We start from the raw sequence: 20,837 nt of genomic DNA on the forward strand, positions 1-20,837 counted from the left end.
TGGTTTGGTTCTTTCAAACAATATAGCATAAAAGCATATAAAACATTAAAAATATACATGAAACTCCTCAAAGCACAAAATCTGGCATTAAAATGGACCTAAAGCATTAAAAGCGTGAAAAAGGGTCAGGTTTTGATTGTACATGCACATTAATGTGAAGTAACTCCTAGGAGTAAGAGGGATCTGCTGGGTCGTGAGTTCAGTTCTCTGCAGTAGGAGATATCCGCGCCATGTAATACCTTCCATAAAGTGATCAAGCACCATTTTAAAACTAATTAGAATTTTTCTTCTCTCGGGAGTCTGCTCTGTAACCTTTCTCCAATAATGGGTAGAGACCTTCATCTAATTTCAGACTAAATTTATTCCTGGTTAATTTATATTAATTTCTACACCCCCCCCTTCATTTAGCTTACAAATCCTTTTCCTCCTCCTCGTTGTTCACATGGTGTATTTACAGACAGGGGTGTCTACTCTTAGTTTTTGCTCTCAGGGGCTGAACTGGCAAAACTTGGTGAATGCTGCCTCATCGAACATCGAAGCATTCCTGTCCCTCGTTCATCACAGTAGCTTTTTTTTTTTTTTTTTTTGACCCTGTTCCTGCAGTTTGGTCTTTCTGGTCATTGGTGACACCACTTCTCTTGTGCTCCAAGTGACACGTCACCATCATACTCCACCATCTTCAATTCTTGCCTTGTACAAACCCTCCGGTCCTGCTGCAGGACCCGATTACCCTCCAGGGCGCCAGCCCTGGAGGGCTGAAATCCTGCCCATACCTGTGTTTTGGCAGGGCTACGTTTGCCCAAGGTGTTTGGATTGCAGTGAACCATGGTTCTGGTTGCAATGACTGAATGTTCACCAGGGTGGGGGGTGGGGGTGTTTAAAAAAATCCCTGAAATATTCTGGGTAAACTCTGATTCATATTTTACTCTTCAGACTTGGTGTCCAATCTGTTAAAGTTGCTGACCCTGTATTTAAGTAAATAGGACTACTTTAGTTTTATGCCATTCTAGAATTTGCAGTAGAGATTCAAATAATTGCTAATATTTAAATATTTTATAAAGAAGAAATATTCAGCATCATATTTTCAGATGGGATACTTTAACTCTTCAAAACATTTTTTCCCCCTGGCCATTTATATGGCAATGATAGTCTGCATGATACAGAGTGTGTTAGTTTTACTCTGTAAGTTACTCAAAATTGATTTGTTTTGTTTGGTGGTTGTTTTATATATATATATATATATATATATGTATATTTTTGTGGAAAAATATAGTTCTCATACAACTCACCTGAAGTACCCAGGTCCCTGAATGAGGTGGTTTAGAACTTTTAAAGACTGTTGGCCAAAAAGCCTTGGTGGGCTCCTGTTAGGTCTGTTTGTTGTGTATCTAGTGAGTTATCTCCTATTGGGTTACAACTATTGCAAGTCCCAGATAAACGAAAACATAGGATTTAAGATGTTTTGGGAACCAAGCAGGAAAGAGAAGGACAGAAAAAAGATCTGGATGTCTTCATTCTAGTTCTTTACCTAGTCTCGTGCTGATGATTACAACACAAAATACATGCACAGCCAACAAGACTTTTTTTGGTGCAGTTTTCCATAATTCTGTGTATGTTGATTAAACTGTTTTAATGGCTAATTACTCTATTTACTATTAAAACATACACAAAAAATTTCTCTCACCTATTTAGAAAAAAAACCAGGGTATCCCAACACACACAAGCCATAGCTATAAAGTGAAATGGATTAATAACATTTATTTCTGTGTAGCTGGTTTCCATGGTCTGGACAAAATAAGACCTTCTTGAGCTTACAAGATGAAGTAAAAATGAGGCTACTTTAATTCTTTTCTTCCTCAGCTGCTAACGTAACCTTGTTTTACAGCATCATGATTCATTGCATTTTTCACAGAGAAAAGGAATGCTATATTGTGGGGGTTTTTTCTATATAACCCCCTTTTTTTTTTTTCATTTTCCCAGCTTACTAAAACCAGAGAAAGACACCCTTTCACACTAAATTTATGCTTTATCCCAGGCAAATGGTAATGTGTTTTTTTAAAACTTTGGAAAACAGACCTCAGTAGTTTCTTGGTTCTGGAATAGAAATGACATATTTCTTTTTATATACTGAAATGGAGTTGTGTACTCATGGGATGGATGAACAAAAGAACAAAAATGAGTTCTTGTGAAAGAATTCCAACTACAAGAAATTTAATAGCACTATAGATAGAATATATAAAATAGTATTTCACATTTTTAGGAAGGTTCATGAAAAAATACCTTGAGCTAAAGCTTCTCAGAATAAAAAGGGATAGACTCTTCATAATAAAATATTTATGGTTTTAATTATAATAAATCTACCATGCATTATGAATTTTTTGTTTCCAGACTGTGGTTCTAACAAATACTTTATTTTACATCTACCTAGGACAGATTTACCTATTCCTTCTGCAGTTCGCATTGTGTTCGTTCACAGAGTTGCTCCAAGTGTTTTCTATTTGTGATTTCAGCAGTGTTCTTTGTGAACATGGGTTTATGGCAAAAGGCTTTTTGACAAAACGCTTTTTGACTATGAGAAATGCCTCGAACAAGTGAAACTGCTTTTCTGAGGCTGTGTGAAGCAGAGATGAAGAGATGTATGGAATGGGGGCGGTGGGACCTCGTAGCGGTTACGCTGGACTCTGTGGGGTAGGGTGCGGATGCTGTTCCTGCCTGTAACAGTCCTGGCGTAAGCCAGGCACATGCCTGTCTGTCTCTTTAGTCCCGTTAAACCCCCGGCAGCGCATCCCAGCCACACCATGGAGTATCGTTGCACCTTGTCTGGCAAATTGGACCCAGTGCGGGACAAGGTCTGATGAAAGCAACGTATAACTGGGTGGCGGGCAGGGGAAAGAGAGATAAATAGCATCAGCAGTCTGAGAAGAGTTAAAAAGAGCTAATTGGGACATCGTGGCTGTCAGCCCCAGCCCTCTTATTTAATGGGACCGCGTGTAGTTATGCACAGTGGAGCATGTGGCGCGCTCTGTCCGTGTAGGCGCTGGGCAGTACCTCCTGCCCCTACAGAACCGTGGTGGCTGGGGATGGCAGCCAGTTCTGTGCCTCCAGAGAGGCACTGGAAGGTACTCAAGCAGGAGAGGATCGTTCTTATCCCTCCAGGATGCTGATTGTTCCTGTTTCATGGGATTCCGTTATCAGTTCTGACTTCAAATAAACATCTTACAGAGTTTTCCCGACTGTAAATTATATTTTTTTCTTTATTTGATCTCTCCACTCCTCCTTGATCCTCAAAGTAGGCATCACATGATTCCATTTAATTGATTATTTTGCTGTTATCTGTTTCATCTAGCATTATTAGCAAGTGCTGCCTTATCTCATTTTGGAAGGTTTTTTAACAGAGAGATCAGCTGGATCAATAACCACATAATAGAGATGCTAATTGTTTTGTCTACAGCTATTTTAACTTTTAGTCATCCTTGCTAACCTTGCACGCCACTGCAGCATGAACTTTTGATAGAGTCTCAAAACATGCTGCATATTTTAATTCACTCTGGTGATGTGTATTATACACGTGAGATTTAGCCTTAACAGAGACAACCCCTTGGGTTTTGGAGAAAATCTGCAATTTCTGGGCTCTTTTCTGATGTAAGTAACAGACTTGATCTGGTGCTGTCTTGCATGCTGTGGTACTGAAGCATTGGCAGTGTTGTATCGAGAAGCAGGTGATCTATCTTGTGCTCTGTAGTTCTGCCCACTCCATTTATATGGGTTTCACAAAATTGTTTTTGTAGGGCCAATGCAGTTAAATCATTCTTGATGGCTATGTAAATTGTCTTACTCTGGGTTTAAGAGTGACTTATTTTAATAAATAGGTAGGAACTTACCTGATTTAAACTAAAATATTAGAACCTTCCTGCATGAATTATGTTTATTTTTTAAGTATATCTTAAATATAGTTCAGGTAAGGCGAAGGAGGAAGATTGTTCATAAAGTTTCCAGTCAGCTGCCATGTAAATAATGAAAGTTCACTGTTACCACTGGTAAGGAACATAAATTTATGAAAAAGATAGATTATTTTATTTATTTATTATTTTATAAAGATAGATTTTTATGTGGTGAGAGAATATTTGGTAGAGAAAAATAGCAGATTGTTTTAGGTACAGGTGACAGGATGACGGATGGTTTAGAGAAAGTTGTGTTATTATTAATGCAGATGCAGGGAAAAGAGTAGGAAAAGTTGAATGGAGAGTCTGGAGGAAGAACAACAGATACATAGAACAGGTCAAGAGCATGGCAGCTTTTGCGTGTAGTGCCAGATATTTATTTTTTTTAATGTCTTGAATAGTAAGTCACTGGTGAAATCAAAGAGGTGATAGAACCATAGGATAAGAATGTGACTAGTTTGTCAGCTCACGGTTTTTGATTAATTCTCTTCTTTTTATCTAAATCTCTCCCCTTTCCCACTGGTTGACATCTCATCAGCAAGGAATTTAATTCTGAAGTAAGAGAAGTATTTTGTTATATTAAAAAGGATGGATCAAATGATTATACTAAAAATCTTGTAGAAAAGAATAGAAATCTCTGGTTTAACTTGAAATATTGCAATATTATCTCAATACCCTTTGGGATGGTAGCTTTGATTGTAAAATGCCTATACTTTGATCTTGCCTTCTCATAAAAAAACTCAGATCACTGAGTAAATATGAATGCAGGGAACAGCCTTTTTATAGTTTGTGTTGTGTTTAAACAACTTAGCTTTACCTTGATACAGAACAACAGCTAGCTTTTAGAGGGCAAAGCCTCAGCATTATCTTTCCTCCCTTTCCCCATTTTCTCAAGCCTTAGGTTTGAATAGAGATGTACAAACAATTGGTCAATGAAAGGGAGCAGGCACTTACTGGCAATCACCCCTGAGCTGTCTGTCAAGGTCAGATCTGCAGAACAACCAGATAGATCTCCTGTGAAGTTTGGTATCTATCTGTTTCCACGATGTTCTCTCTACTGATTTGTTTGGGTTTTTTTTAGTACTGTAGGAAAATGGCAGACCTAATTTTATATATATATATGTGTATGTATGTGTGTGTATCTGTGCAGCACAGACCTTGTGTATGTGTACACTGAGGACAGCATTGTAGGCCATGAGCAATTTGATAGGCTGTAACACAAAACATATCTTAAACACTCCTTATTCTTGTAAATTATAATTGTTTCCTTTTTTTTTATCCATCCTGAATAAATTGCACAGACACAAAGTGTCATTAAATGCTCCTCTTACAACTTACCATTTTAACATGTCCAAATTTCAATATTAACATTGTATTCCTTTGTGAATTGAGCTTTTATTCATTACATTCCTTTTTAGTCTAATAGTTATTATTATGCTGCTCATACTTTAGCTTCAGAGCTAATTATAGTCTTTGGCTATCTCCTTCTGGAATATAGATACTGATATATATTAATAACACGTACCTTGCTCTTCAGCCAGCACATTTCACAAGGATGCTGTGATTTCATCCTCTTACACTGACTAATATGTCACAATTCTTTTTGCATTATAATCTTGCCATACTGAAAAGCATCATCTACTAGAAATCTGTGCAAAGAGAGATCACAGCCCCTCCATCTCCGTGCCCCGCCACCCCCCACACACCCCCCCCACCCCCCCCCCCCCTTGGAAATCCCTTAATATAGCCATGTACTGTCAACTCGCACATAATGAAAATGTCAATAGTCCTCAGATTGGAACAGTTAAGGCACTGAAACAGATGTAGCCCAACACAAAATAAATCTATTGAGCAGATGAAGTGGGAGATGGCTTGGTCACACAGTCATTAAAAAAATTAATCAAAACCACCCTCAAACTGAAATTAACCATGAAAATCCTGCTACAAGATCACATTGCAAACAACGCAAAGCGATAGACTCTGGCCCAGAAGAGTCGCCTTTGGTGCGATGCCGCGGCTTGGATCCAGGAGGATCTAAGGGAATAAGATCTTAGTGCCTGTTCCCCACTGACAGAGTGGCAAACCTTGTAATTCCTGTTTCATTTCTCAGCTCTCCTGACCAGAATATAGGAAAAAAATGTAATTGTGTTCAACCTTCACCTTTCTAATTCCTTTGAAGGCAGGACAGACATTAAAGAGAGAGGAGTACTGGTACACGTTCTAACCACAGCCACAGTTCTAATACAGCAGCTGTGAAATGTTGAGATAAAATCATTGAAACTGTTGGTACCACTTTTCCCAGCGTGTATCCCTGAACCACAAGCAGGAAAATCTAAGCTTGTCCTTTCACATAGCGTTTGTGCTTTTGGATTAGCTTCTTCGCATCAAGACAGCTCTCAATTGAGAGACAACTTCAACATCTGAATCTGCTTGGGAAATTCCATATCCCTTAAACAACATTTTGAGTTTTCATTTGTTTCCTATCAGGTCTTTGTGGATCAATGTGAGTAATACACAGTTGGTGAATACCTGCAAAATAGCCACAAAATTACCTGAAAACGACTGTTTAAAAGTCACCCACGTCCCAGCATTTATGAACAGGGTAGTACTCGCACAATTTATGCAATTTAGAAATTTCAGGGAGTACAGAGAAGACTCAGTGAATGGTAAAGTGCTTAGAAAATCTGTCAGTGGGAGACTGCAGGTGCAAAGTGAATGTTAACAAGCCACCAAATCAGTTTCTGTTTTTTCCTATGAGAACCCAAATCTGGATAATCAGCTACTTTCAAAACTTACCATAAGCTGCTTGTCAGGAAGAAAAAAAAAAAATCATAGTCGCAGCAGACATGGCAATTAACCACTTCCAACAACTGAATATTTATTGTGGATTTTCTCTCAACAGCAATTTTTTTAAATAAAATTATTCCACCTCCTGCAAGGTCTGCTTTAACTCAAGCACGGATGCAGTCAAAAGGCTTCCAGGGCCAGTATTAGCCCATAAGGTAAAATTGATGACTAGATATCATCAAGGTTTCTATAAGTTTTTAGTCCTATAGAATTTAACAGTACTCATGAATATAGTTCAGGTTCATCTGAAAAGATGTTCTTTAGATTCAATAGTATCTGAATAATACTGTGGTAAGAGGAATTGCCTGTACGTGTGTTTACAGCACATGTGGGTTTTGCTTGACAGAATAAAGCCATCATCAGTAAGGATCTTCTAAAACAAATGTATCTCCATCTCATGTCTTTGTATGTATTTAAAATACAAAGGAATGCTAATCCCATTTTTCTATATGTTCATCATTTCCTAGCCTGCCTTGCCTGCCCACATACCCTGAGATCATGATTTTCCTCAATATCTCCTCCTTGAAATGACTGAACTCTATAGATTTTGTATTTCCCTCCTAATGGCTGTTTTAGTCCACATTGTATATTATATTTATCTTTGAAATCGCTTATAATTCAAAATCCAAAAAATTCTCTTTATGTGGTGACTGCTTGGTTTTCCTATGAGCTGTGCAGTGTTGATATCCTACCAGGATGTCTAGGAAAGGCGCAGGCAATTATCTCCATTAATGTGAGATAATCTTATTAATGAGTGAAAAAGCAAGAAGTATGTTGTTCAGAAGATAACAATTAAAAGACAAGTAGTGTCGTATGGAAGTGTAGCAGCTTTGGGGAGGTTTTCATTTTCTCTAGAAATTCTTATCTTTTTGAAGTGTATTTACAGGACTTTGGGACAGCAGTAAGATTAAGTGCCTATACCATCAAATATTTCAGTTCTGTGGATGGTATATGTTACTCACGAGTGACATTCTTGTAAATTAGTCTTTGCCAGATGCTTTGTCTTGTGGCCTAAATTGCTGTGAAACCCATTAAGATATATTTTGCACATAAAAGGGACGGAGTAGTTGCAGAATCATTGCTACAAGGGATTATATGTTACTTGATTGTTATCCATTAAACAAAAAGAATTTCATCATCCCACTTGAATCTTACTTCAGATGCTTGTGTTTGAATCCGTAATGAAGATTAAGGGCTATAGTCGCAATCTGCCAATGGAATTTCTCCTGGTTTATATTATTGTTCATTAAATACCGGTTATGTCTGTGTCTCTGTGTTTCTGTAAGAAGGGACAGTGGAAGCCCTGAGGTATCTGCACCTATGCTTTAAATCCCGTTTCCCTGGGCCAAAGGGCAGCTGTTGGGAAAGGGGTCCTTGCCCGTGCCCCTGCCCTCGCAGGCTGGCCTTGCCTCTGCCATCACCTCCCCGGCGAAACACACTCCAGACTAGGCAGGGAAGAGCTTATTTATTAGCAGATCAAAATGATGTCGTGTTTACTTTGAGATTCAAGGCTCCAGTCTGGCAGACGCTGTATGTCTCTTACTGTTTTGCCAGCGCTTGGTTGCAGGTGGGTGTAGGCTGGCGTCATGTCGAGATTACCGGGGTTTAGATATTCTCTCAAGAGCTGAGTCAGGCAATAACACCTCTGACAGTGGGCTTGTGTAGCACAGAGGTGTCACCCAGTGACAGTATCACCTTATATCACCTTAGCACATGCACCCAGTCTTTTTTTTTTTTTTTTTTTCTTTTTTTTAGTTACGCTGCTTGTTTATTTGTCTCCTTGGTATAGATCGCAATAGTGCAAATAAAATTTTAAGAGTAACTTTCAAAAATATTCCCGAGTATAATATTCCCCAGTATAATTCCTGTGGATATCAGTGCTCTTCCTTAGGAATCCATGCTAATTAACTCCTCTTTCTTCATGTTTGGAGTCCTTGGCTTGGAGTTAAAAACCTTAATGAGTCTAGGAGAAAGTGAGTGAGTTTAACCCATCTGTGACCCATTTGCCTCAGTTTTCCTTCTCCTGGTTTGTTTTCACTTGAAGTTCTGCAGGTTCTTTCCTTAAAATCTTGGCACTGGGACTGTTTACCTCTGAAGAATGTCTTGGAGAACTGACAGCGTTTGCTTTTGCAGGTATTTCAAGTATCTTTCTTTTTTTTAAGTAAGCAATTGGTGACTGTTTCCCCAAATGTTTCTGAGTTGCCAGCACATTGGCTGAGTTCCCACAAAGGGTTACAGGAAGGAGGAGATGAAGGGCTGGACCCTTTCAGGCTGTTCCTGCTATGAGGAAGGTCATTGCTTTTGGTAAAAAAGAGCTGAGAACTGCCAGGCTCAGATTTAACTTGTTCTACAGACTCCCCGTTTCTCATTGGTTTCTGTGATGGTGGACAGCTGTATTTCCTTGTCTCTGAAGGATGGTTGAGCTCTCCTAAAATTAGCATGGGGGTCTCTGGTTCCAGCAGTTGGGACTGGGCTGCTTGGATCCCTGGATAACTCAAGTGAGAAGGATTCAGCTTGACTACAAGGCACGCGGCCAGGTATCTGCTCACATCACACTGGCACAAGCAGTTGCTTTTTAGTCCCTTTTTCACTCCTGAAACCTCTGCTCTGGCTAGTCTGAAATGCAGATACTGTGTCCAGCATCCTGGCCCTGCACGCTGTTGTGTGGTATGTTGAGGGAGGGTGAAATCTTCCTTTGCCTTTCTCTGTGGTTCACTTTTCCACAGCAGAATTTTCCTTCTTTCTACATTTTTTAACAGAAAAACGGTACCTGTGCTGTCACTGGGGTACCCGTAGAGCTGGGACCATAGATCACTGCCTGTGTCACATGTGTGTCCCTGTGGTGCAGCCTCAGAAGCGTGAGTGCCAGAGGTGATGGTCTGGTGTCACTGCAGATGGTAAGAAAATGCTACGAAGAGAACGCAGAGTGAACCACTTTCCTGTCTTTTCAGGTAGAAAATGGATAATACCTCAGGGCTTTATTGTTATTCTGTTTTCCTCAAAACAACATACTACGAAAAAACTGTCTGCTGTAACCCACCACCTTTCAGGTTCAGCCTCAGACCTCTGTTTCTTTGGGGAGACAGTGACAGTGTGGGGATTGGTTTTAACAGTCATTTACAATCCCAATGTCGTTTTTGTTGAAATAGCAAATTGTTCCTTATGCCGAATGATGCTGAAATGCATGCAGGGTTCAGAAAACAGACTTGTATCTGGTTTAAGCTTGGAAACGGGAAAAATTTTGAGAAATGATGACTGTGTAGATTTCCTGATTCTTTTTGTCATGTAAGTCCCTTAGAAGATAGATGTCGGAGTGATTTCACGCTGTGTATTATCATGTCATTGGCAGGGTTTCTTTGGTAATGGAATTCGGATTTTACGAAGGACAGTGGCTGCTAAATCAGGCTGCATGAAAAGCCAGGTTTTAAGTCTTGTAATTGTGACACTTCAATGAGAAGCTTAAAACATGGTGTTAAAGGTAGTGTTGCTGCCTAGAAGTGTCTCACAGGCTACAAAGGTGTAGGACAGAACACCAGTGGAGGAAAAATACCTTAGAAATAAAATCTGGTTTTCCAGTATTTAAAACATCTATAAGCAGCAAGATAAGACCTTTCACTCACATGTGGATCATCAGGAGGAAAAACTGGCAACTACTCTTGCTTTCCTTGTGAGCTCCTATTGAAAATCAGCTTCACTAATACCAATGTAACCTTCTCTGACTGATCTTCTGTGGGCCTTTTATAAAAGCAAATTTTAAGACAGTGTTTGGGTGCTTTACAATAAGTTCCATTTTGGCACTAAAAATATTTCACTTCAATTGAATTTTTTTTAAAACTTGGCAAGTCTACAAATGTGGAGCTGATTTCATTTTTTTTTTTTCTAGGATTTTTCTCCCCAGTGAAGTTAATAGCACTTCTACTGAAAGAGTAGTGAGATCATTACAATTTTTCATTCTTATTTTTGGTTACATGTTGATTAAAAGTAAATGCAAGCTGTTATGAAAACAACTGCCAAAAAATCTCAAGCCTTAGGATTTTTTCCTTTAAAAAGGAAATTTTGCAGTGCTTGCGAATGAGGAGCCCAGGGTGTTCGTGCATGTGCTGAGGATGGAGTGATTAGATGGAGATCCAGAGTGTGGGTCCAGTTAGAAAGAGAGAAAGAAAATTTGACCAAGAAAATGTTTCTTTCTACCACTTTCAGGGAGGTGGAGTTTAGTCACCTCTTGCAGGAAAACAAACAAACAAACAAACAAAAAAAAACCAACAAAAAACCAAACCAAAAGCTGAATGTGACAGGGTTTGAAACATTATAGAGATGAAACAGTTGTGGGACACCCCTGGACAGGGTCATGGTAGATTCATGGTGGTGTTGAGCCACTTTGTGTGCCTGATGCCTGGCAGAAATGCTGCTTGGTGTGCTTGCTATCGACGTGCCTGAAGCTTCGGGACTGTGCGCATGCAGGTTGTGTAAATTTGGATTTGGGGTGTTTATTCTTGGGATAAATATCTGTTATGGATCCCCAAGGCCTCAGCCTTCTGTTCTACGCATATGTAAACTCCCTCCCTCTCCTCAGCATGGTGGGCTGGATGAGCATGGTCATGCTGGTGCTGATCAGCTCCACACCACCCGCGCTCACCTCGCTCAGCCCGGGCTGCTCAGCGCTCCCTCCCTGAGCTCAGTGGCACTGCCCGCATCCCTGGGGCAGCGGTACCCATCTGCATCCTCCGGCTTTGAATGCATGGCAGGAAGCCTTGCAGGCAAGGGGTGTAGAAATTGCCGTATCTAGGAGCACCAACACTGTTTTATTTTCATGTGATGTTGCTCGGGTTAAAGGAAGCGATTCCGTGACTCTTTCTAGTGATGCATGTCTTTTCCCTGAAGGTACTTTTTAATTTTTTATCATATCCGGCAGATGGTCACATGGGCTTTCAAGAGGGTAGTACAGGTGTTCCCTCACCTTCATGCAAAGCATATGCACTGAGCCAGTTATTGCCCTACACAGCAAATATACGTGACTGTACTGTATTTATTTTTACACTCTGCTAATAAAACCATTTAAATACTGGGACTGGTCATTTAATTCAAAATCATGCATTAATCACTGCAAGACTGGCACTTCAGAATTTATGTAGTGGGCTGAAACAGAGGTTTTCTACCCTGTAAAATAACACTTATGGAATGATGGCACACAACCTCTGCCCCCGCTTGAGCAGACAGGTTGAAGAGGAAGGCAAAAGCCTATGACACCGAATAGCTCTTCTGACTTTGTAAGAACGATGCTGACCGTGGCAATAACAGTGTAATTGCACCTTCTTGCACAGGACCCTTCTACGCTGACTTGGACAGGGGACACATGGAAATGGGACATGGGACATGTGGAAATGGAACAGAGCCCGGGCAGTTTTCCCTTCAGGAGGTCTGAGAACAAGTAAGTGCAGAGCTACGGCAGGTTTGGCTGGTGAATAAAAAGCTACTAAAATGCTGGTGTTCCCTTTCCCCCAGGACTGCCCTTCCCTTTCCATAACAATTTCTGAAGGACACTGTTGGCTTAGCAGATGAACTCCTTGTTCTTTCTTAAAGCCTTTCCAGCTCTTTGCTGGGGAGGGGGGATGAGAACTGAGGGAGACTGTGGTTCATTTGAGGTGCCCTCAATGGGCACTTACAATTAACAACTGAACGCATCAGTTGCTTTAAATAGCCTGACTACAGTCATTCATAAGAATAACAAAAGGCGGCAGACTGATTAACATTTGGTGGAGTTTGAATGTTGAACTTTTTTCAGATGTATGGGGGTGAGTTAGGAAGCCTTTCTCTCTCCCCCCACACACATCTGTTTACAGGCTGGGGATGGCTATTTAGGAAGAGTGACACGAGATTTGGCCCGGACTGCTCAGTCCAGTGAGCCTTTGACTGTTTTAACTGCTTTTATTTGTAAATGAATTAGCGAAGTGAAAGGAGCAGAAAGCACCAGCAATCTGGATTTGGGCGCTAGCTGGTATCCCTTTCTGGGGCAAAATCAGTTGGAAGGAATGGGTCCGCATTTACAGCTGTTGAGCTGTGGGGTACATCACTGAACAGGGTACAGTGAACAGAAATCTCCATTTTTAATGTCTTCTTACAAGACAGGAAGGTTTAATTTAGCGGGATAATGCGGGTAACAAACTTGCCCTGTTCGCTTGCCTTGCGGCCTGTGGGTTAGACAGACTGCATGTGTGGCTGAACACTCCTGTGTGAATGGCAATGGCCTGAACTCAGAATCCTGCCCTAGACATAACTACATCTGAACACTCTCTGCAAATTTGAATTAAGTAGGAAATGCACCCACTCACTAGGTGCATATACTTGTTTACAATTCAAACTAATACATAAATAAATAAATGTTAAAAGTTAGAGTTTTATGAGAGGGCTCCCTTTAACACGGTCTGCAGCCAATTTTGGGTATTGTGTTGGTACATTCTCTGCAATGAAAATGCTTACGAACTAAGGAAATTTTTGAGCATGACCATTTATTTCAAATGAATGCATTAAAAAAGCTTTAAGAAAGCAAAAGTGTAGATTTAAATGCAGAATGTAGGAGTTGCTGCTGTGAAATCTATAATTCAATCTTGGTTTATCATGCTAAGCAAAAGATGAATTTCTATAATGGATTGTCAGGTTTAAACTGCACTGTATCTTTTTGTAATAAGCATAAGTAGATTCTTGTCAACTCAGCATGCAATATTTTTCTACATGTTTTTCCTTATAATATTCTCTACTGGTACCTGTAAGTTTGAACAAGAGACCATGTTTTGCAAGGATATTTGCTCACATTACCCATCAGGAGTGGAAAAGCACTGGAAGTAAAATGCTTTTGCAATTAAAATCCAGTTTCAGTTGAAATCTTCCTCATTCATGAAGGGCAGAAGCTTACCATAATTTATTCAGTGATTTCTTTTCTTGTACCTGAAGACAGGCCTGGCAAGTCAGAGGTTATAACCCTGGAAAAAGAAGCCAGTAATTACACCTGCCAGCAGTTCCCTCTGGCCACTGGTACAATTACCCATCAAGGATAATTGACAACTAGCTAATAGGATAAGCTTTTGTTTGTTTGGGCGTTTTTTCTGTGGTTTCCCCCTGCTTAGCAAGGAGAAGTCTATCAGCCTGTGAGGCTCCATCAGGAACATGCTCATGGACACAAAAGGACAGTGCTTTAAGCAACCTGACAAGGACAGCATTTTTAAGGAGCCAGGACAGAGGAGGAAATAAATGTCTTTCATCTTATCTTTGACATTAGAATTCCCAAACCTCTCGCTGCCATAGTGCTGCACATGCCTGGAGCTGCTCCCATAGGAGCAGGCAGCCATATGTCCTCCACCTGAGCCGGATGGGCTGAGATGGGCAACAGGTCTTCTCAGTGCCAGCTCAACAAGCCCTAGCTACGGTGTTTCCTTTCAAGGTGGCCACAGCAGTGGCTGTCTTCTGTATGATGACAAAATGGTGACACAAGATGAGACGCCCTAACCATTCCCCTTTTCTGAGAAGCATAAGCTCAGTATTCTGAGAGCTCAGGGATGAAGATGAGCATCCATCCCCTTTTTATCCCATAGCTATGGTCAGTTCACAGCTTGGTCAGAGCAAGCAGCACTCACTGCTCACGGTTGTCACAGCAAAGTCAGCAAGTCCTGGGGCTGGGAAAAGGGAGAAAGTTGGAGAGAGAGTAACGCACAGCTCAGGGTGCTCGCTGGGGTGTGGGGAATCAGGATAGCCAGCTCCAGCATCACTGACTGGGTTCACAGTTCGCAACCCATTGCTGGCTGGTCATACGCTCTCCTCTGATGCATGCCCGGTCCTCGCCAGACAGAGGGGGAAAGGGAACACGGATCTTCAGCTTCTAAAGACCAGGAGACTGTAAAATAGATCAGACCCGTACCAATTTCTCTGCATCTCTGGCAACCTCTGAAGCTGAAATGGGACCCACAACTGCAAATACAAGGGACCTCTGTCTGAGTCAGAGCGCAGTGAGGGTTCAGTTCGTGTTTAGTGTTTGCTGGTGGCTGATTCAAAAACCACCCCTTGATCCGTCTGCGGATGTTTCTTATGTATTATGTCAAATGCCTGGTTACCTTTATGCACTTTCCCTTCTAAAGTCTCCCTCTGGCAGCTGGCACTGCAGTGAAAGTGTCTCCATCCTTCATCTACCCCCAGCTGCATCCATCCGAGTGTAGCAGTGCTCTCGGCATCTACTTCAGGACTCTCCTAAGTGGCACGTTTCTCCTGTGCCTGTTCCCCAGTGATTACAGTTTTGTTCCATTGTAATCTTTCCTCCACAGCTAGGTGTCCGCATCTCAAGGTATGTTTAAATATGGGGAAGGATATTATTAACTCATATTATTTGTATTTAAAATATGCAAACTTATTAACCCAAATTACCTGCTGGTTTCCTGCTGAATTTAGTTTTCAGAACAAATCCCGTTACCTTTGAAAGAGCACAAAAATTGGGTTCTAAAAAAACTGTGTTATAAAAAAATTAAAATGGAATAAGGATGTTTTAAACTCTTTAAACCATCTGCACGCTGCCAGCTTACCTATTGTGCCTTTAATTTAAAAGGAATGCTAAAATGAGTGCAAACACTGAAAATTATGGCTCTGTGTGGAATACTAAGCCGCAATATTTGCATGTTTCTGACATTTTAAAATTCCCCAGACTCTCATTCCTCCAAGTTCCCATTACCACACTTGTGAAGGACATCTTGTAGTTACGAGTGCGAAATGAAAGCTAGAAGGATCTCATCTAGGCTGCTCCATGTGACTTTGAAAACCTCATGTAATTTGGGATTCATCAAATTAAAACCAGTACTTCTTCCCTTAATATTACGGGAGACTAGATGCACCGTTATTCCATCAGGAATACAACAGTATTTTCTCTACTCATTCTCTATGTCCTGATTCACTTCACCTGTGAAAAGGACATTTCTTCTGCAGCCCATTCCTAAAACCAGAAAGACAAACATAGTTCTTTCAGATTTGGATATCATTACCCGTTGTCAATGTTTTACCATGGGAGTTTAATTACCAGCCCTACCAGCGACACACAAGCGAGAAAGTAATGATCCCTCTCTTCTTAGAGGCGCTGAGGCATCAAAGTGGGCAGACCCTCGTGTCTTTCCTTAGGTGGCTGATGTGGTTTGGAGTTGTGAAGATGCAGACAAGTCAGGATCAGACTGTAGCTATGCTCAGCTGTTTATGAAATGCCTGGATAGCACTGTCTGGAGAGCGCAGGGTGAAAATTTTCAGAACTTGGGACTTGTATTTGAGGCCAGATTTTCCTCAGTTTCTTCTGCCTTAGATGACTGTTGGCTACTGTGCTCTTCCGTACGTATCATAGAAAGCGTGGGTTTTGCAGGAGTTTGGTGGGGATGGAGCCTTTCTAAAAATGAGTGCCTCCAAAATCACCTCCTGAAGTGTCTTTACTCACATGCAAAAAAGAATCCTTTTGTATTGTTAATATCGACTTCCCATATCCTACATCTGGTGTGTAGGTAGGCGAGGACCTTGGCTATACGTTAGTTTCTTGGCCTCACTCTAAGGCTGAGGTCATAAATTTGCACAATTGGTTTTCTGAGGGTGTATCCCGAAATGCAGCATACAAGGAGAGGGATGACACCACCGCTCTGAGGTTCGTCTGTGAGTGTGTTTTGAGGTGTCTGCTGCAGCACGCAACCAGGAGTGGTCCTGTGACTGCTGGAAACGTTGTTATATGCAGAAATCAGTCCCGAGAACAGCCAAGTGGCATCAAGGCGTGTTTGGCAGTTAGGTTGGGCCTGCTTGGCTGAGCTGAAGTCTCTTGCCTACAGAATAGCTTCCAAGTTGGAATAGAAATGTTTATATCTGCTCTGTCCTCACTTCGCATAGATGTAAATGATGATAAAAATGAAAGGCAAAACAGACTCACTATTTTGGAACTCATTCTAAACACTAAGTCCATGAAGTTGCAAATATTCCTTATTTTACACATTTGTTTCCACTGCAGAATAACCAAGGACCAGAACTTCTGCTATCTGAAAAGATGTTTTATTAAACCTTATCTTCATCATCCTCTCCACTAGTTCAGAAGGATGTGACTATAAGCAATTAACTTTTTGATGCACTTCACCACACAGCCACTAACCTTTATTTTCTTCCCATTAAAATCATTGGCTTACTTGACAGGGTTTGTTTTGATTTTTTTTTTTGGTTTGGTTTTTTTTTTTAATCTGATCCTTCCTATTCATGTTGTAATGAAATCCATTCAATGAATGTTGTGTTGGGTGGAGGGGAGTATCAGTCATTACATAGAGCCTATTTGCCCTGGCCAAACATGGAAGGGGTGTTGCTCTTTGCTCTGTCAGAGACAATAATTTTGAAATTTGATTATGTTAGCACTTAATTTTGTGAGAAATGCAGGTAATTAATGAACTTCACCTAGCTGTTGGTGTAGATAGGCTCTGTGTTAGGATTCTTGAGTCCAAAAGAGACAGCTTGGCTTTGGGGTTTTTTTGGGGGAGGGTGGTTGTTCTTGTGTTTTGGGGTTTTTTTTGGTTTGGTGGGTATTTTTTTGGCTTTTTGATTTTTGGTTTTCTTTTTTTTATTTCTTATTTTTTCATTGAATCAACCTTGTTTTGTGTAGCAAAAGAAGCATAGAGAAAATGTGTTTGAATTCCGCAGTACTTCATTGTGAGTAAATGAATAGCATGAAAGAACAGCATAGAAACCAGTGAACCTGAGGTGGACTTGAACTTTCTGGACTTCTTTTGTTGCAGATTTCTTTTCATTACCATGGAAGGCATCTTACTGTTGGCGTATGCTTCTGCAGTCATAATAACCACCCTGAATAGGCTCCGTCACAGCACTTGAGTGGAATCAAACCTTTGTTAACACTGTAAGCAAAATATTCATAGAATTTGACAAGGATAAGGAATCTTCCTTGCTAAGAGTGAAGGGAGGGCAGGAGGGGAGCACCAGCCCCAGGATGTGCCTAGCGCTGGGGCACAGTTATCCAGGGAGTGAGCAAGCCTCCTCCGCCGCTGCCACCCAACAGGTCTCCTCCAGCTGTCTCCCAATCCTGTTCTTTTCTTTCCATTCAGTTCATAAAGGGTGAGAACCATGGAAACTGTCCACTTTTTCATCTTTCCATAGTTCTCCTTTGCAGAGCGAGCAATGTGGGGGCTCAGATGTTCTGGTACTTTGGAAAACAGGAATGCAATAGATAGGAATAAATTTGCCCTGCCTGAAATCTTATTTCAAAATGTGAAATGATTTACTGTTTTAGTAATTATGTGGAAATTACGGTGGTTTGGTTGGTTTTTTTTCCCTGGGGAAAAAGAAAACGGAAGATAAACAAATTGAGAAAACTGACAGTGTAACATACAATGCAAAATATTTTTTGTTTTCAAAAGTCCTGCTCAAGCAAATCTTAATGCATAATTGGGAGCAGTGTCACATCCAGACCAATTACACAACTGGTGTGCATTTCAAGAGGAAAACACACAAAATGGTTCCTATTTGTAAATCTTTATAAAACCTGGGGTTGACATGAGCTGATTTTCAGTTTTGCCATAAAATAAGAGACTCGCATGGTCTTGAATTTTTTGGTTGGAATGTTTCATTGCCAGAGGGGGAAAAAAAAAAAGCTAAACAGCCTGTTCAATTAAAATCAATGGAAATTTTCCCAGTGACTTCAATGAAACCTAGCATGGGCACAAGATCTGTGAAGATGACTGGAAATGGTCCGTGGAGAATTTTAAGGCAGGCAGCTTTGAACGGGGTACGAAATAAATGGGAAACCAGTGTAAGTGTCTGCCAGTGGGGCTGCGATAAGCAAATGTGCAAAGACTTCCTCTGATAGCACTGGAATTAGCTGCAATTAAGTATGATTTTGATGAGGAACACATTGCATTTCCAGTTCATCACAGCGAGAAACATTTGTGTAAAATGACAGCTGCAGCTAACTGTTTATGAGTCTCTGCAGGCGCTTCCTGAAGTTGGTGAGTTTGTTTGTGTGTACAAAGCCAGCGGAAAATTCAAGCTTCCCACAATGGGAAGAAATTGGGACACACTTGAGCAAAGCCCAGTAGACCATAGCGCTGTCTTTAAGTTCAGAGCATGCTTTTGTGCCTTGGTGCACAGAAGTTAGCCCTGAGGTTATGCAGATGTCTACACCCTACCAGGCCTGTCACCTACCCGTGACCCATCTGTAACACTTGCTTTACTAAAATTTGGTGAAGGCTTTAGAGAACTAGAAGAAGACCCCTAATGGAGGCCTTTGATTTTATCAGCCCTGCTTTTGCATGTATCCTTTTCCTCCCCCTGTTATTATGGAAGTAGAAAATGGCAGGTCAGGAGAGCAGCCTCAGCGACAGGCTTGGGCTGCAACTTTTACTGAAAATTGGTTGATTGAGAGCAGTGAGAAAATGAAAAGTAAGGAAATGCCAAAACCTCTATGAGAAACAGAAAGAAGGAAAAAATGTGGAGGGTCACAGGCTGAAACGTGGCGATGTCCCAAGCCATCACCTGGCTTGGGCAGATGCTGCTTGCAGGGCAATCCCTGACCTCAGTTTTTTTTTACTGTATTTTGTTTTTTTAACAGTCTTTTACTGTTTTTTTTCAGAATTATTCTCTGGTTCACTTAATGGAAAAATCAAGGATTCAACTGAAACCAGTAGGTAGGTTGGCACTGGAACATTTCTGTGCACTGTACCTATGGTACTAAAAGAACAAGACCTTCATATTTCTTCTCTCTGTGGCTTTTTTTCTTCATTTTCATCTCTATTATTTTGGTGTAGGTGGGATGGTGTTTTGCATCACTGATTTAAAAACTGCTCTGTTTGCATGTTTCTGTTTATGCAGCACTTAACTTAGGGGATGGTATGGATCCCTTAAGGATTTCCCTAAAAGGAAACCTTAATTAATGTTACCAGCTGTATGGAAATGTGCCTGCCCCTGGCAATGTAGGGGAATGATGCTGAATGGTGACAAGTTGTCCTCCTCTTGAGCGTAACAACTCTTGATCTTTCCTCTTTCAGCACATGGAGGTGCTGAGCCTGTCTTGTAATGTAGCTACATTGCAACACATTTGCTTGCCCACATAAATTATATCTGTATCAATCATTTTCTCAGCACTTGTTTTTCAGGAAAAGGCAAAGAAGTACATGCACTTAATAATGGCTCTAGACCAGAAGCACGGTGATCATCAAAGGTGTCCTGATTTTTAGAGAGCCTTACGGAAAGTAAGTGAGCCGTGCCATTCACGGTTAGAGTTTCATAGAAATGAAAGCGTTGAAATACGTAGTAACGAGTCCAGGGCTAGCTGTATAGTGCTGCTGGCAGGATGGCTTATCAGCATAGGTGAGTAATAGCATGCCCAGCTGCTGTAACTGATTTCTGCCCTCGAGGTACTTGTCAGAAAATATTGTCAGCTGGTTGCACTTTGCAATGACAGGATTTGTCTTCATTCCCCCAAATAACGTGCCTGTGTGTGGGCACGCGCACGTGCCTCTGTTTTAAAATGGGGTAAAGAATATTTTATTTTGTCTCACAAATGATAATTTGGTTCATGGTTTGGGGTTCATTTATTTTGGGTTTCGTATTTGGGGTTGGTTGGTTTTTTTTGGAAGATTGCAACAAAAGTGGTGTTGCCCAAGTCCAGCCTAAGCCCCCAAGTGCCAGGTGTGTTGGAGCTGAGCTGTGATGCGCAGCAGCCAAGTTCAGGTTCGAACGAACCAGCTGAACCAGGGAATCTCTTAATGTCCTGCAGTACCATTAGCTGTTCATTCGCTCTGCTGCCAAGACAAAGCTGTTCACAAGTGGTGGTGCTTTTATTCCAGGGTGGCTTTCTTTTGAGAATATTTGCTATTTTCTGCCTTCTTCCTCCCCTGGTCTCTGACAGCTGACTCACTGACTCTGGTTCTTTGCCTTTGCCTTTCCTACCCCTGGCCGTGCCTTTCCCCTTGCTGTCGTTGTGTATGGTGGTGGCTCTGCTGCCACTCTTGCTTAAGCAGGGATTGAAGCACACTGCCTATACCATTAGGCTGT

The 20,837-nt window shown here is 41.1% G+C and overlaps 1 long non-coding RNA gene across 1 annotated transcript in view; it reads right to left on the bottom strand.

Annotated features, from left to right (window-relative positions):
* Window positions 1-1,236: 1,236 nt before the first annotated feature.
* The window catches only part of LOC308063060, a 44,036-nt gene continuing 24,435 nt past the window's right edge, over window positions 1,237-20,837 (bottom strand). Inside the window, exon 2 of the long non-coding RNA XR_013927838.1 lies at window positions 1,237-20,820. This is a non-coding gene — a long non-coding RNA (uncharacterized lncRNA). The remainder of the gene's footprint in view (window positions 20,821-20,837) is intronic.

Source organism: Falco punctatus (assembly GCF_963210335.1).
Source record: "Falco punctatus genome assembly, chromosome: 4".
NCBI classification, from domain to species: domain Eukaryota; kingdom Metazoa; phylum Chordata; class Aves; order Falconiformes; family Falconidae; genus Falco; species Falco punctatus.